The following is a 14,980-nucleotide window of genomic DNA, read 5'->3' as shown; positions in this document are numbered from 1 at the left end:
CTTGATCATCAGCACTGCAAATGCTCTTCTAAGAAATACTATAAAACCCCAAGAAATACAGTCAAAAGGAGGCGTCCTTGGGAGAAAAAAAAAACACGAAAGTTTAGAACTAAATATTTGTATTTGGCAGCATCACCCTTTTCAAGAGGGCACCAGAAGGAGATCTGAAGGAATGTGTCTATCACTGCTCCACCAACAAGTCTGCGCTACAAAACATTCCGGAAACAAAGAAACCCAGGAGATAAAAAGATTCCTTTCCGCCACCCTGTTTAGAATAAAACACCTCCCTGCTTTGATTCATCCTTCCACACAATCTTTGAAAAAAAAAATAAATAAAAAGTCACCCTTTCCCAGTAATTCATCCATGGGTTCCACGCTCAACCAGCAGCTCCCTTTGGGAGCGAGGCTGACCCCGGGAGATGCCCAGGAAGCACAAGGCAGAGCCAACTCATGGAATGCCTCACTGCTCTAATTATCACACCCCAACCACACCCCAGGGCCACTTTCAGGGTGTTAAAAGTTCCCTTGTGTCACCCACAAAAGGTATTTGGTGTTGGTAGAAGGTGTGAAGGGTGGATTTCATGGGGCACATCGCACCCGCCCCAGGCGTTCCAACCCTGCTGGCACCCAGGGCTCCTTTTCAAGGCAGAAAACTCCGGATAAATCCACTTCTCTGCAGCAGGGAATAAACAAGGATTAGTATTCACCCGTTCATAACAGGGAAACCCTGCAGCTAGAGGTGGAGTCACTCAGTGCTGGAACATCCAGCCTAAGTTGCTTGACGAATGCTAACTACAACTTCCAGCTTATTTATCTAATTTGGGTTGATTTTTAAATATTGAGTTATCTAACCAGACACAAAAAAAAAGGAGCCTGAAAACTTCCAATCTTAGGGAGAACTCTGCCTGCCATTTTATAACGCTGTAATTCAATCTACATGTCTGAATATTACTGACTTTTCTCAATCAAATTTGTATTGAGAAATGCCTTAAAAAAAATCAGGACAAATGGTACATTTTTATAAATTGGTGTTAAGTGCCTGGAAAACGGGGCTCTACAGCAAATGAGCCTTTCCAAATCTGACTGCAGTGCACAGCCTGCAAATATTTTAGTCATTTACAATATTTATTAGGGTCTATTTTTGTCAATCAATCCATAACAACAGCAGAACAGTCAAAACCTCTAAAACAATCCGCTCGATTTTAGGAGAGTCTGGTTTCTGTGTGAGAAATGGGGCAGCTCTGAACTGATACAACCAGTTTGTAGCACACACAAAAAATATATGGAGGAGGGATGAAGTCAGTGGTAAAATCCTCAATGACTTCAGCCAGGCCAGGATTACCTCCAGGAACATGCTGATGCTTGGAGAAATGCAAGGAAGATGCCAAGGCTGGAGAAAGGGAAGCTCAGGTAAGACCTTCTTGCTTCACCTGAAAGGATGTTGCAGAGAGGTGGGATCGGCCTCTTCTCCCAGGTAACACCAGGATAAGAGGAAACAGCCTCATTCTGTGCCAGGAGAAGTTCAGGTTGGACATCAGGAGGAATTTCTTCATGGAAAGGGTGGTCAGGCATTGGAAAGGGCTGCCCAGGGAGGTGGTGGAGTCCCCATCCCTGGGGGTGTCCAAGGAAGGACTGGATGTGGCACTCAGTGCTCTGGGCTGGGGGACAAGGTGGGGATTGGGCACAGGGTGGACTCGATCTTAGAGGTCTTTTCCAACCTCAGTGATTCTGGGATTCTGGAAGGCTGGGAGACCTCAGGGCAGAACCACCCATCCCACCACCAGTGTTCGTGGTCCAGCCTCCCATCACTCCCAGTGCCCCTCATTCAGGATGGTCTCACTGGTACCAGTGACACAGAGGCCAAAGAGAGACATAAATGGGTAATATTGCACATCTGGGGAGTCTGACCTGTAAAGTTATCTCAGCCTGGTACTCCCAGGGTGAGAGTGATTCTGTGCACCCCAAACCCACGGAATACGAAACACCCCCAAATAATTCCAGAGTGAGGAACAGCTGAGAACCATCAAAGCCCATAATCACTGTCAGGACGGATCTGAAACACTGATCTAAGCACAAAACACCTCCCTGTCTATTCCTGAACCCACGAGGTACAACACACTCCCCCCAACCCCAGCCCTCATTTTAAAATTCAGCCTTTATCAGCTTGAGTTGAGCAAATCCAGTGGAAAGGCAGAAACGGATTGTGCTAGTAAGCAGAAAAACTGTTACATCTTCTGAATGTAATTTTGCCAAAAGCCTCTGCACAATTTTTTTTGTCACGCTTTGCATTATGAAGGAAATTTCTTTTTAGAAGAACAGGAGAATGATTTGCATAATATTCTTTGCAAGTTAATATCAGCCTCTGATAATGATCTCTGCATAATGCAAAAACGTTTGAGAAGACTGTTACAACACTAAGTAATCATATTTTAAATTATGTTTCCCTTTATAGAAAGGTGTTGCAAAAACACACAGACATGAAATCTGTCTGTTGAAGTCCCAAGAACCACCTGACCATCTTCCCACTATTCTACTGTTACAGATTGCAACACTGCCTTTCAAAATCTTACAAAACAAATTACGCTGCAACAGTCTGGCTTCACAGAAGGCAGAGCTTTTTCCTGTGCTGCTGCTCCAGCACATTACATTTCACAAGAGCCTCTGATGTACTGCACGAGTTAAGCAAGGGCCTGGAAATTAAGCTGTAACACAATCAGATGCACCGCAGCAATTAAGGCGGGTTCTCTGCTCACACCAGCACCGAGGGGAGGTGGCAGCACCAGGGCATGGCCTACCTGCCACCAGGGACTGGGGACACTGGTTTGGCTGGGTTATTACTGCTTTGGCCCAGTTGGCTGCAGAGCCACTGGGGATCTCAGCTGTGATGCCGCTGCCACATCCCACCAAGGTGTCCCCTCTGGCAGGCAGAGATCTTCCCGAAATCTCCGTGTTTGATGCAGCCACAAGATCTCCACCAACACCATCGTTCATGGCTAATTAGGTCAGGAACTAAACATAAAAGCAGAGGTCCAGGAGGAAGCCATTTATACAAGTATGCCGGGCAACATCCTAATAGATGTGGGCACCAACGATTTCCCTCAGCCCATCTGCAGCGGGGGATGTGGGTGGGAAGCTAATGCACTTGGTTATTAAATACTTAATATGTCACTAAGACTAAACAACCACAACCAAGTGGTTTAAACCTGAGCTAACCTTCCCTGAACTATAAGAGAGAGGTTCCTGGGACGGCCCTCGCACGAGGCGATAAAATACAGGAGTCGTACGAGAGGCAAAGAAACTCTCAGATCAAACCATTGCCTCAGATTTGGAGGGAAGCATGAAGCAGGATCCATGGTGTAGGCTGTGCTCCCAAGAGCATTGCCTTGCAGTGCCAACACCAGGATGTGCCCCAGAGAGAGCCAGTGCCCGCAGCCTCTGCCCATGGACCACATGCAGAAAGTACGTATCGTCCAGCCAGTGCTACCCACGCCTGTGACACACACAACAGGGCATCATTCAGCCTGGAGGGTGGGTGGTTCTTCTCCCACCTACAAAACGAACACTAAAATTCAAATATCAGATCTGTGCAGTCAGGGCAAGGAGAAAACAGCCTCTCAGATGTCAGCTCAACCGCTGCCCTCGGCGTGAAACCGCCACAGACACACGGGATCATTCCCCTCGTCAACAAGTTTTGGGAGCTTGCAGAGTTTGTCCAACCACATCCAGCAACAGGCAAGAGAACAACAGGGAAAGTTCTCAGACCACAGACCAGCTATAAAGAGTTTCAGGGAGCATTTCTGCAGACACTCATCCCTTGGTGGCTTGGCTGTCACAGTGTCATTAGCCCATGAACACGCTCAGCTGTTTCTGCAGGGTCTTCACACACCAGCTGTGCCAACAGATGCTCTGGCACTGTGGGCACAAACCCTCCATCCCCATCCTGGCAGACAGTGTGGCAGTGTGTTGTCAGGTCCCAGAACACCCCACCTGGAAGAAGGTTAATCCTCCAACAATCCTCCACCCCATCCCATCCTCTCCTTTCCGTACCTTTTAACGAGCGTCCAGCAGTTCCTCGCCACACCTCGCTCCAGCCTCCCCGAATCTCTCCCTTCCTTCCCCAGACTGACACATCCATCCACACCGGTACCACCAGACTCAATTCCTAAGCTCCAAATCCACCATCACCTGGATGCCAAGAGGGAAACCTTCTCCAAAGTGCCGGCGAACACCGGCAGCCGTCGGCACGTGCGCTCCGGAGATCACGAGGGTGTGGGAACCGCCTCGGGAACCGCCTGAACCAAATACTTCTGCTGCTAATGCTGCACATCACGCTTTACATAACATTCCTGAGGCACACAGGAGGCCAGGAGCAGGTTGGAGGGTGGGGAGGGGACAGACTGTGGGACACCCAAACCATTCCAGCAGCACTTATCCGTGATGCGCAGCCAAGGGAGGCTGCAGGGGCACGGCTCCGGCTGGGCTGGCACTTGGCGTTAACTTGTGTTGCTTTATAAATATGTTGCAATTGAACTGCACAGAGAGTGCTTGAAGAATTCTGGAGGGGGAAATACCAGTTTGAAGGTGCAAGGGCTGCGTTTCCCTTTCCAGGTGGAAAAAGAACATACAAATCATGACTTTCACTTTATAAAACCTTACAAAAGAGCAGTAAAGGCCACTGGAATATTTTTGCTGTTTAAAATCACTTGAAAATCAACACGATGCACTGTGGACATCACCAGGGGACACATGTACATGGAGTGGTCCTCTGTATTTTGACGGTGGCCAAGCAAAAAAATTAAGCTTTGTGGTGGGGTGATGGCCTGGACCAGACATGCTCAGGCTGCAGGTTCACTTGGTTTCTCCACCTCCTCCAAGTCCCACTGCAAGAAGTTAAATCCTCCCTTCTGCATCATTTCTTGTGCCAAATCCAGATCAGTCAGCAAGTACTGCAGGATACACCTCTCCTAAGGCACTCACAAACAAGGCAACAGCCAGTTTGGGATCTTAAAGGGGAGGTAAATGAGGAAACTTCCTAAACTTGATTGTAGAAATACTCATCAAGATACCACACGGCTCAGGTACCTCCAGCTGCTCTGCTGTGGCCACAGACTCCCAAGGGAATGCCCAGGTGCTTTCCCAAGCCTGGGAAGGGTCTTGAGCTGGCACTGTTGGACAGCCCAGGAAGAGGGATGGATACTCAAGATGCAGCCAATCCTGTGCTCCTCTCCAGGCTGGTCCCAGCTGGGGAGCAGAACAGGATGGGGCATTTCAGGCTCCTCCCCAAACTGGTTCATGAACCTTCAAGGACATGGGAGTAGAAATCCTAACACCACCATGTAAGGATATAAAAGTGCTGCAATCTGGAAGTAGAAGCATTGCCACCATCAGTAGATCTGAAAACCACCCAGAGCCAGGCCCCTTGAGCTGGTGGCACAGGTTCTCCAGCCCTCACTGCCTGACCCCACAGCAAACCAGCCCTGGGTTCAGTGCTCACACTGTCAGACCAAAGCACTGCAAGTAACTTGGGCTCAATCTACATTTTTACAGCTGCACAGGGACAAACAGCAACAAAAAAAAACCTCAAAAAACCAAACAACCTAACAGTTGCCTGAAAAACCAGTTATTAGATTGCTTGCAATGAGTTGAAATGAAATTCCCACAGATTTTATTGGACTACTCAGATATTGATTCTGGTGTGCTCGGTCTGCAGCACAGAAATTCACCTTGCTAGGAATCCCACCTGTGTACCGGGCCACAAACATGCACTGGGAATGTCTAGGGCTGCTTTTTCTTGCTCCCTCTCCCTTGGCCTACAACTGCCACTGCACATCAATAAAATAAGCCAGGAATCTCAGACAGTAGTTCCTTTGTTCCCTGCCTGCACGTCTGCCACCACCCAGAGAGATGGAAGAGCAGGGGGAGCTCACACAGGAAAAGGGGAGTGTGACACCCACCAGAGCTCCCATCTCCTTCCTGGTGCTCATCACCTGGCTGCACCTCTGAGGGCTTCTGGACCAGACCTCCAAGTAACCCTCGGGAGCCTGCCAGCCTTCCTGCTCCCAGGAATTCTCTCCTTGTACAGGATCCCCGTGGGACTGTAGCACGGGAAGGCAGAGACAGGTCAAACACACCGAGATATTGTTGCTCTGGTGGGTTGGTTTCCTTTCCCTTCCCAAAGGCAGTTTAACTTGAGTGGCATAAACACTGCTGGTTTCACCCAAAGGCACAAACCACTCCCCTGTGCCAAAACACACCCCCAGTTCATCCAACTGCACAAGCTGGGACATGGATGGGTCACACTCCGGGCAAGGTCTCCCCCATTCCTGCCATTATTTGGAGATTCTGGATCCTCACCCCAAATTCTCTCAGGTTATAAATCCATGCAATGCCTTGACACAAAACAACAACACTATAAATTATTTTTTTACCCACATAAAAAGAGAATAAAACAATTAAACCCCAGGCTCTGCTGTGTGCAAAGAGCTACTCCACGGCTCCAAGAAAGCACTTCCATCTCCCCGGCCGTCCAACACCCGCGTCCCTGTGATGTGGTGCCAGCAGCACGCTCTGTGCTTCATGGCTCACTTCACAAGGCATGAACTCAGCCCCCAAAGACTGCCAGCGTGTTCTCCCAAGCCCTGCAGATGTTTCAGCTCCAGTGGGCTTCCCAGTCAGCCCACCAGCATCCCTCCCTGCTCCCCTGCCTGCGTGGTAACACACGGAGCGATGGCACAGCGAGCGGGGAGGAGAGCGGAGCGGCTGGAGGACGACAGCTCTGCAGCTTCCACAGTGCTCTTTGGCTATTTTCTTTATAAGAAAATTAAAATAAATAAATAAAATTCATGCTTGCAGCATAAACATGAGCTGGACTGGTACTCCACTCCTCCCTCAGCGGGATGTTCTCATCCTTCAACTTCCAGCTCATCCACTCCTGAGGCGCATCCCTGCCCGGACAGCAGCACACCCACCCTCCCAACAACTCCTAACCCCATCCCCATGCTGGGAAGGACAGTTGTGTTCTTCACTAAAGGACCTGCCCTTCCCAATTTATCCAGCATCCCACAGGAGGTGCGGGAGATGTGAAGTTCTTGGACAGCACAGGCAAAGCTCTGGAGAAGGTGCCCAGGAGTGAGTCTAAGCCTCAGACTGACCAGCACAGAGTGTTCTGGATGGGCTGGAGCCTTGGAGCAGCCAAGCACAGCCCATGGCCTTGATGGAGCTGTGGCACGGATCCTGGGAGCTGTCTGATGAGGCAAGAAGTCCCGTTGTTGGATTCACTACACAGCCTGGGTATTAGTCAATCCTCCTCTTTCGCCTGGGGAGGGGGGGCTGGCCCTCACCCAAATATTGTGTAAGCTGAAAAAGAGCTACTTAAAAAAAAAAACACCCCAAAACAGATAAAATGTAGAAATACTATTCTGGAGGAACGGGGGAAAGCTGAAGCCATAACAGCAAACGATTACTTGCTGTTCTCCCATTCCCTTCCTCCGAGAGCCTTAAAAAGGCTTCGCACCATCCGGCTCCGGCCCTGCTCACGTTACACTGGGATCAACCAAAGCGGAGCCTGGTGCTCGTGTCCTGCCCAAGGTCACGGTCACAGCCAGCTGCCAAGGAGCCCAGCACTTCCCAGAGCTCTGCCCCAGCCTCCAACACCAGCATTCCCAGTTTCCCAGGCAAGACTTGCCCGGTGGGGAGAACGCAGGACTCGGGAGCGATGGAACCGTGGGGCTGGTTTATATCAGGTTCATTTCCATGGACACCATGCAGAAAGCTAAGGCAACCTTCCCAACTTCCACTTTTTCCCAAGGCTTTTCTCTCGCCCTCCTTTTCTTCCCCCCAGTTCTTAAAATCCAATTATAGCACGACTCTCTCAGCAGGGGTCAGTGTGGAATAAGAATCGCCCGAGTTAATGGACATGAGACCAAGAAAGATTAATGCCTAAATGGTTTCAAAAGTTGTATGATGCCGATTTCATTAACATTTTAATTGTAATGTATCTTTTTAATCTTCTTTCACACTAATGGTTTTATATGCTTCAAAAAAGAAAAAAACTGCTGACAACAAAAATATCAACATACCAAAATTAACAGACGGAACTGAGTGCTGTAATGGGAACTGAATGCAATGCAGAAAACCATGTTAATGATGCATTAAGAGTAGAAACCGTGCTCAGACAAGAGTCAAAAATTCAGTGCTACACTTGCACGCCCTGTTTTTGTCTTCCCCAGGTGTCTTTCAGCAGGGTTGTGCCGAAGCAATAACCCCAGCAGCATCACCAAATGCTTCAATTTGTCCCAAAAAAGGGTGCTCTAAACCTGGAAATTAATCTGATTTAACCAGGATGATACAGAGGAGCAGCAGATTCCGAGGAGGTGGCTGCTGCTGTCCATCACCCCTTCACTGAACAGCACCACCGTGGGCTCAGGTGGAACCACAGCAGAATCCACAGACGGGAGAGACGCTGCCGCGACTGCCACACAAAATTTTATTTTGCTTAATTAGAAGACAATTAAACCTAAGCAATAATGTTTCATTAAGCATGGGCATGTATTGATGGCGTGAGCATGGATAAACGGAGGGAGGCGCAGAAGGAGAGGATGATTGGGGAGCAGACAAATGAAGTTTCAAACAAGTTTTGTTTGTGGAAAGGAGGGAGCGACGCAGTAGGGGCTGGGCTGCAGCTCCAGGGGTGATCCAAAAAATACAGTGTTTTCCCTCACCAGTCCATCAGAATTTCTTAGAAGGGACAAGATCCGGTCAGAGGGATACAGACCCTCCACATGACCATTAGCAAACCATCAACTTTACATCTGCAACGAGAACGTGATTCCAACCACAACACAACAACCAAATCCTACTCAGGTTTAGTCCTTTAGGGTGGCTGCAGCTGGTGCAGTGCACAGACAGGTTTCCAGTGAAGGGGCATCTATGGAGAGGGGTTACTCCTGTTTGTGGGAATTTCATTCCCACAGGATCTCAGCCATGAGCTTTGCACCCAAGAGAAGCACCTCTCCCAGGAGGCATCCACGGTCCTCCAGGCCAGCCAGGCACACCCTATCCCACTGGAAGTCTCCCACCAGTGCTATCCAGGCCTCTTCCCTTGGAAATCAAGTCATTTTAACCACCTACAAGTGTATAAATCCTCGCTGCCCATCTCTTTTGGGCCCTGCCTTCTGCATGGCACACCTTGAAACACCAACCCTTTATTTATACATGTAATGTGTACGCAGCACAATGCCACCAGAGCTCTGAGCACCGAAACACTGCCACTCCTCTGCCCTGTCATCACCAAACAGCACCTCCCAGAACATCCCTGCGGGGAACGATGCTCCCTCCAAACCCAATCCCCGTTTTCCTAATGCTTCGTATAATCGGAGCGTAAATGTTTGTCCTATGACAGGGAGAACTGGCATGTAAAACATGTCCCCCCACACACTATATATATATATTTATATATATATATCTCCAAGGCTGCCATATGCTTATATCCCAGTGGATACCACGATGGGAACGGGCGTGTGGAGCGGAGCCAGCGCTGGCACCCGAACACAGGGCCCACCACGAGCCCAAGGAAGCACAACCTCCACCCCCACTTAACTTGCAATTCTCTGCACATCCCACCGTGCTGCTGAAACTCTGCCCCCCCACACACACCCCAGACACCCAGGGATGAAAAACATCTGGCTCCTCTCCCCATAATCGATACCCCCAGAAGAGAGCCCTGACTGCTACAAATGAGGTGCCACGCAGGAGAGCAGGAATTTTCTTCTGCTGTTTTAACCAATGATTAATAGATCCTGATATTGGCTTTACGGCCGCGGGGATGACACCCGGGAGGTGAAGTGTTTAATCTCATCCCAGTGACTATATATGGTCACTGTGATGGAGTCACCTCCCTCCCCTCACGCTCCGCTGCCCTTCGCTCCTGGCACTGGGCTCTGCAGCAAAACTGGCAGGGCTCGGGCACGGCACCGGTGCGCCAGAAGTCAGCAGACTCCCCACGTTCCTATGCTCTCTCTCTCTCCCTTTCCCAGTTTTTTCCGGCTTTTAAAAATCTTAAACCAGGAGAACACAAAGAACGCACAAATACTCTCAGTAAAAAAAAAAACCCAAGCCCCTAAAACATTTTAAGAGTGTTTTACAGAGGAAAAAACCCCACCAAAACAAACCTGTGAAGTTACTTATGCTTAAATGTACAGTTCATAATCACTTAGAAGTTTTTTTTTTAAATAAAATCAATCTTGTGGTGAAAAGTGTATCAATTTATTCAGCCCACACAGACTGGTTTGTTAGGGGAGGGTAGTTTGTGGCTGCTGAAGCGGGAGCAGCGATTCCTGCCACCACTACCCCCCCTGCCCCAATCCACCCACCTAGGGGAAAAAAATGCACTGAACTATTTGTCTTCATAGGAAATCTAACACACACAAAAATGTACTTGACACGCAAAATTCTTTTAAAAGTCCGACGTGAGGACCTCTGCAAAGCCCGGGGCCAAACTGCGCCGGCTGCGAGCAGCCCCGGGAACACACACAGCACAAAACCTGTGCCAAGGGCTATTTATCTTCATTTTATCCCATTGAGCCCTGAGCTTTCGGGGGGTCTCGGTCACCATAACAAATAATTGCTCCCGACACCACTGTCCCAACACCTCGTGCAAGGGCTGCCAACACCGGCATCCCCCTCACCCCTCCCGGGGCAACCTCTGCCCAAACCCGGGGATGAGGGGGAGTGGGGGAACCTCCACCCAGCAGGGAAAAGGAGGAAGCAGCTCCACAGGCTGCTTCCATCATTTACATGCCAGGCTCTGTCCCAGCAGTCCGATTTTTATTACCTCCGTCCCCATTTAGGAGCAACCACATGACAAAACCCGAGCGCAATCCTGCCCGGGGAGCTCGCCTGGGATTGCCTCTCCCTCCCTGGGATCACAGCATTTTAGCAAGTTTTCCCCTTAGCAGCAGAATTTGCGGGTACAAAGAATGCAAGACTTAATTTTTTATTTCTTTTTTTTTTTTTAAATTCCTGCGCTGCCTCCAAACATTCGCTTGAAAACAAGTTGGACTTAAAAAAAAAAAAAACAACACCCAAAAAAAAACCCCAACAAAAAATAAACCGCTAATGAATCACAGTTCCTAGCAAATGAGCAATTGCAGTTGACACAATGAATTATGCCTGAAGCAAGCTGGGAAACATATTTTGCAAATGATCTCATCCACAGGCAAACCTGGCATGACACTTGATTTGCTAAAAAAGACACAAAGCCTGTCAAAATTCCTGTCACTTCACAAATAAAGTCAGGTAGAGAAAAACCAACAGCCTCACCCTCTTTTAAGCATGCTTCACCTATTTCTCAATTGCTTTACAGGCTTGATTTAATAATGAAAAAAAAAACTCCACACCACCCTCCTGTAGGTGTGCCCATCCCAGTGGGTGCTGAGGGCTATTGGATCCGCTGCCACTTCCCTGGATGAGGAATAAATGGGCTGGGAAGCTGCTCTTTGGATGCCAAACACAGGCTCAGCTCGATTTGAAGCCTAATTGCAGCAAGATCTGATGCTCGCTCTGGCCATTAGGTATGGCAGGGACCTCACAATCCCCTTTAATTTCCTCCAGCTGAATGCCTGGGTTTTATTTCTTACATTGAGTTTACTTGAATGCAAAGAAAGGTAGGAAAAGGGGGGGGGAAAAGCCATTAAAGTGCAGCCCCCCTGCCCCTCAGCATCCCCGGAGCTCTCTGGGAGCGGTTCCCTTCGGCCCAGCACATCCCACCCTATTTCCCCACCTGAAAAGCTGCTGGCTCAGAAAACCTGGAAAAATTCAAACCCATGGCTGAACCCTCCCTTCTAACCCCATTTTGTCAGGCTTGAGTATTTTTAAACACAGAGCAAAGCAGGAGCCGAGTCCCAGCACCCTTTCACAGGTTGTTCCGTGCTGTCTGTCCCCAATCCACGTCACCCCAGTGCCAAGCTCAGTCCTGGTGTGTCACCAGGGCCAGCACATCCCTGCCTAGCCTGGCATGAGCCCTCCAGAAGGCCTGGCAGGGCCAAGGGCCTTTGAGAACAAGACAGTCTGAAATAAATATTTCCATTCCAAGGTGAGCTGGTTTGTGTCCCTGGCTGGGAAAGCACGGGCCAGTCTGGAGGTTTCTCCCAAGCCAACCCAGAGCTCACTGGATGGATCAGGCTCTGGCAGAAGGTTTCTTGGCTATTCTTCCCTGAGTGCCGACCTCACACCTCCCGACACTCCAGCTGGGATTGGAGCCAAAGCCCAGACCAGAAGGGACTCACCTGGATGCCCCAGGCAGGATCAAGTTCAAGGAGAGGGGATTTTTAATTCCCTGGATTTACCAGCAGTGAGGATGCTCTGTGTCCCCTGGACCTGTCACTGGTACCTGCCGAGAGGAAGCAAAATCCACCCTCCTGCCCCAAATCCCAGCAGACTCCCTCAGGAAAGCACAGAGTCACGGCTGGGGAAAGGAAAAGGCTTTTATATTGCCAGAGGGCTCCAAAAATATCACTTCCAAAGCAACCCAGCATCAACGCATGTACCTTAGCTAATGGCATCCATCTGCTAAAACAAGGGGGGCTCTGGGGAAAGTTTGGGCAGCCCTGAACAACAATTTGGGGAATTCTGCACAGCCACAGCCCAGCCAACACAGGAAGGGTCCCAGTGGGACCCCTCCAATGCTGCAGAGACCCCCCTGCTCCTGCCCTGACGCCTGGATTTACCCCACTCTCTGTATTTCCAGCTGCCTTGGGAGGGTTTTTTGACAAATTTTAAGTTCCAGAAATCCATCCCCACCCTCCAGTGTCCCAATGCGACAGCTTTTCCCCCATGAAGCCTTAATTAAAAGGCCTCTGCAGGAGGAAAAAACCCAAAACACAGCAGTTACAACCACAGAAGGACATTTATTCTCCGGAGGAGAAGAAGAACCCTAATTATTTTATATTTGCTGCTTGCTTCAAATCCAACTACTATCACCTCCATTATCCACACCTTGGGGTCACAGACTTATTATCCTCAGCAATTCAGCTCGGAAGGAACAGCTCAGCTTTATTCTTTTTGGTGAAAAACTTATATAATTTCAGAGCAGGCTGTGAATCAGGCAGGAAATTCGGGCTTAGCTGTGCCAGGAGGCTGCAGTTTGGAGCAGGACCGGGTCTCCTGGGGACCCCTCTGCCAGAGTCCCCCCAGCTCTCCCCACGGAGAAGCAGCAATTTTCCCGGTTTGTTTACCGATTCCAGCTTCTCCTGCTGTTTAATATTTCAGCTGGAGAAGGTGAGCCGGCACGCCAGCCCCTCAATTACCCAGGGCGAGAGGCAAACACTTGGCAGGCACAGAGCACATCAAGCTGCCCGCAACCTCGCAAATGCCTCCGGAAAGGACGGGAGGAGGGGGAGAGAAAAGGGAATATTCAAATTAATGACCCGGCGGGTAATGGAGGCTTGGCTGGAAGTGATCCTGCACTTTGCCATCGCTCGGGCCGGCGGGAGCAGCACGCGATGTGCCGCTGGCGTTGGGTTTTCCTACGGCAGGGAAGATGTTTGGAGAAGTCCTTCAGCGCTGTAACTACAGCTGCTGCAGTGGGCAGGGGAGCGCCGGCGCTCCCCAAATCCAAACCCAGCTCTTTCATCCCAGTTTTTTCCACCACGAAGCTCACGAAGCCCCTCCGGACAGAGGGGTCCCCGCGCTGGGATGGGGGGGCACGGTACATGGCGAGACCCCCCATGAGCCCCCCCCAGGAGGGCACTTCGCCCCCCCCCCCGACTCGGGGATCCTCCCCCAACCCCCAATTCCAGCGTTCCGCCGCCTTTTCCTTTTAAATATCCCCCCTTTCGCAGCGTTTTCCTCCCCGCGCGAGCGAAAAGTCCGCATTTATCCCTGATCCCGACCTTCAGCCCCGCAGCCCCTCCAAGCTTGGGGAGGGGGCGAGTGTCCAACAACCCCCCAGTTCCCACCTTTGCCGCAGGACCGGCAGGAACTCCGCGACCCCCCCCAAACCCCGCTCCCCACGCCGGGGGTGGGGGTGGGGGGGGGTGTCACCCCTTCCCCTCCCAACCCGCGCCCCCCCCCGCACCCCGCGGTGTGACCGAGCCCCCCCGGGGACCCCCGGAGGATGCGGGCGGAGGGCGCGATGCGCGTGTGTCCCTTCACCCCCCCCCCCAACCCCCCGAGCCCCCCCCGGGGCGGTCCGGGCGCTGCGGCGGCCGCGGGGTCTCGGTGCGGGGCCGGGGGCGGGGGGTGCCCGGCCGGGGGTTCCCCCCCCGAGCGCGGGGTCCCGGCGCGGCGCTCACCTGCGGGGCGCCGGCCCCCGAGGCTGCCCTGGGCCTGGCGCGGCGGGGCCGGGCGGCGGCAGGAAGTGATTCCAGCCGCTCCTCACATGGACTTTCCCTGACCTCGCCCAGCAGCGCCGGCAGCCGCCGCACAGACCGGCCCGGCGGGACCGGCACCGGCAGCGGCTCCGCGCCAGGGCCGCCCGGGGGCGGGCGGGGGACGGGGCGAGGGGGGCGGCACCGGCCCCTCCGGGGGCACCGGCGGGAGGAGCCGCGGGGGGCGGGACCCCCGAACGCCCCCGGCCCCGCTCACCCCCCACCCGGGGCCGCGGGAGGGGCGGGCACGGCCCGGGAACGGGGCGGGAACGGCGGGAGCCGGGATCGTTCCCTCGGGATTTAATTTATTCTACTCATTGTATTCTATTTTATTTTTTATTTTATTTTATTTATTTGTATTTTATTTTTATTTATTTTATTTTATTTATTTAATTCTATTTTTATTTATTTTATTTTATTTTTAGTTATTTTATTTCATTTCATTTATTTTTTATTTATTTAATTTTATTTTTATTTATTTTTATTTTTATTTATTTTATTTTATTTCATTTATTTTTTATTTATTTAATTTTATTTTTTATTTAATTTCATTTCATTTTAATTTATTTTTATTTTATTTTTGTTGAATAATTATTTTATTTTTATCTAATTTT

General features: G+C 50.6%; 1 protein-coding gene across 1 annotated transcript in view; it reads right to left on the bottom strand.

Moving 5' to 3' along the window:
* The window catches only part of NACC2 (NACC family member 2), a 57,457-nt gene extending 43,072 nt beyond the window's left edge, over positions 1 to 14,385 (bottom strand). The window contains exon 1 of the mRNA XM_027687623.1: positions 14,292 to 14,385. The gene's annotated coding sequence lies outside the window, so the exon portion shown is untranslated. The remainder of the gene's footprint in view (positions 1 to 14,291) is intronic.
* Between the last annotated feature and the right edge of the window lie 595 nt (positions 14,386 to 14,980).

Source organism: Neopelma chrysocephalum, unplaced genomic scaffold (assembly GCF_003984885.1).
Source record: "Neopelma chrysocephalum unplaced genomic scaffold, ASM398488v2 Primary Assembly neopelma1_74, whole genome shotgun sequence".
Classification (NCBI taxonomy): domain Eukaryota; kingdom Metazoa; phylum Chordata; class Aves; order Passeriformes; family Pipridae; genus Neopelma; species Neopelma chrysocephalum.
Note: the sequence above shows the minus strand (reverse complement) of the source record. Positions and strands in the feature narration are given on the sequence as shown.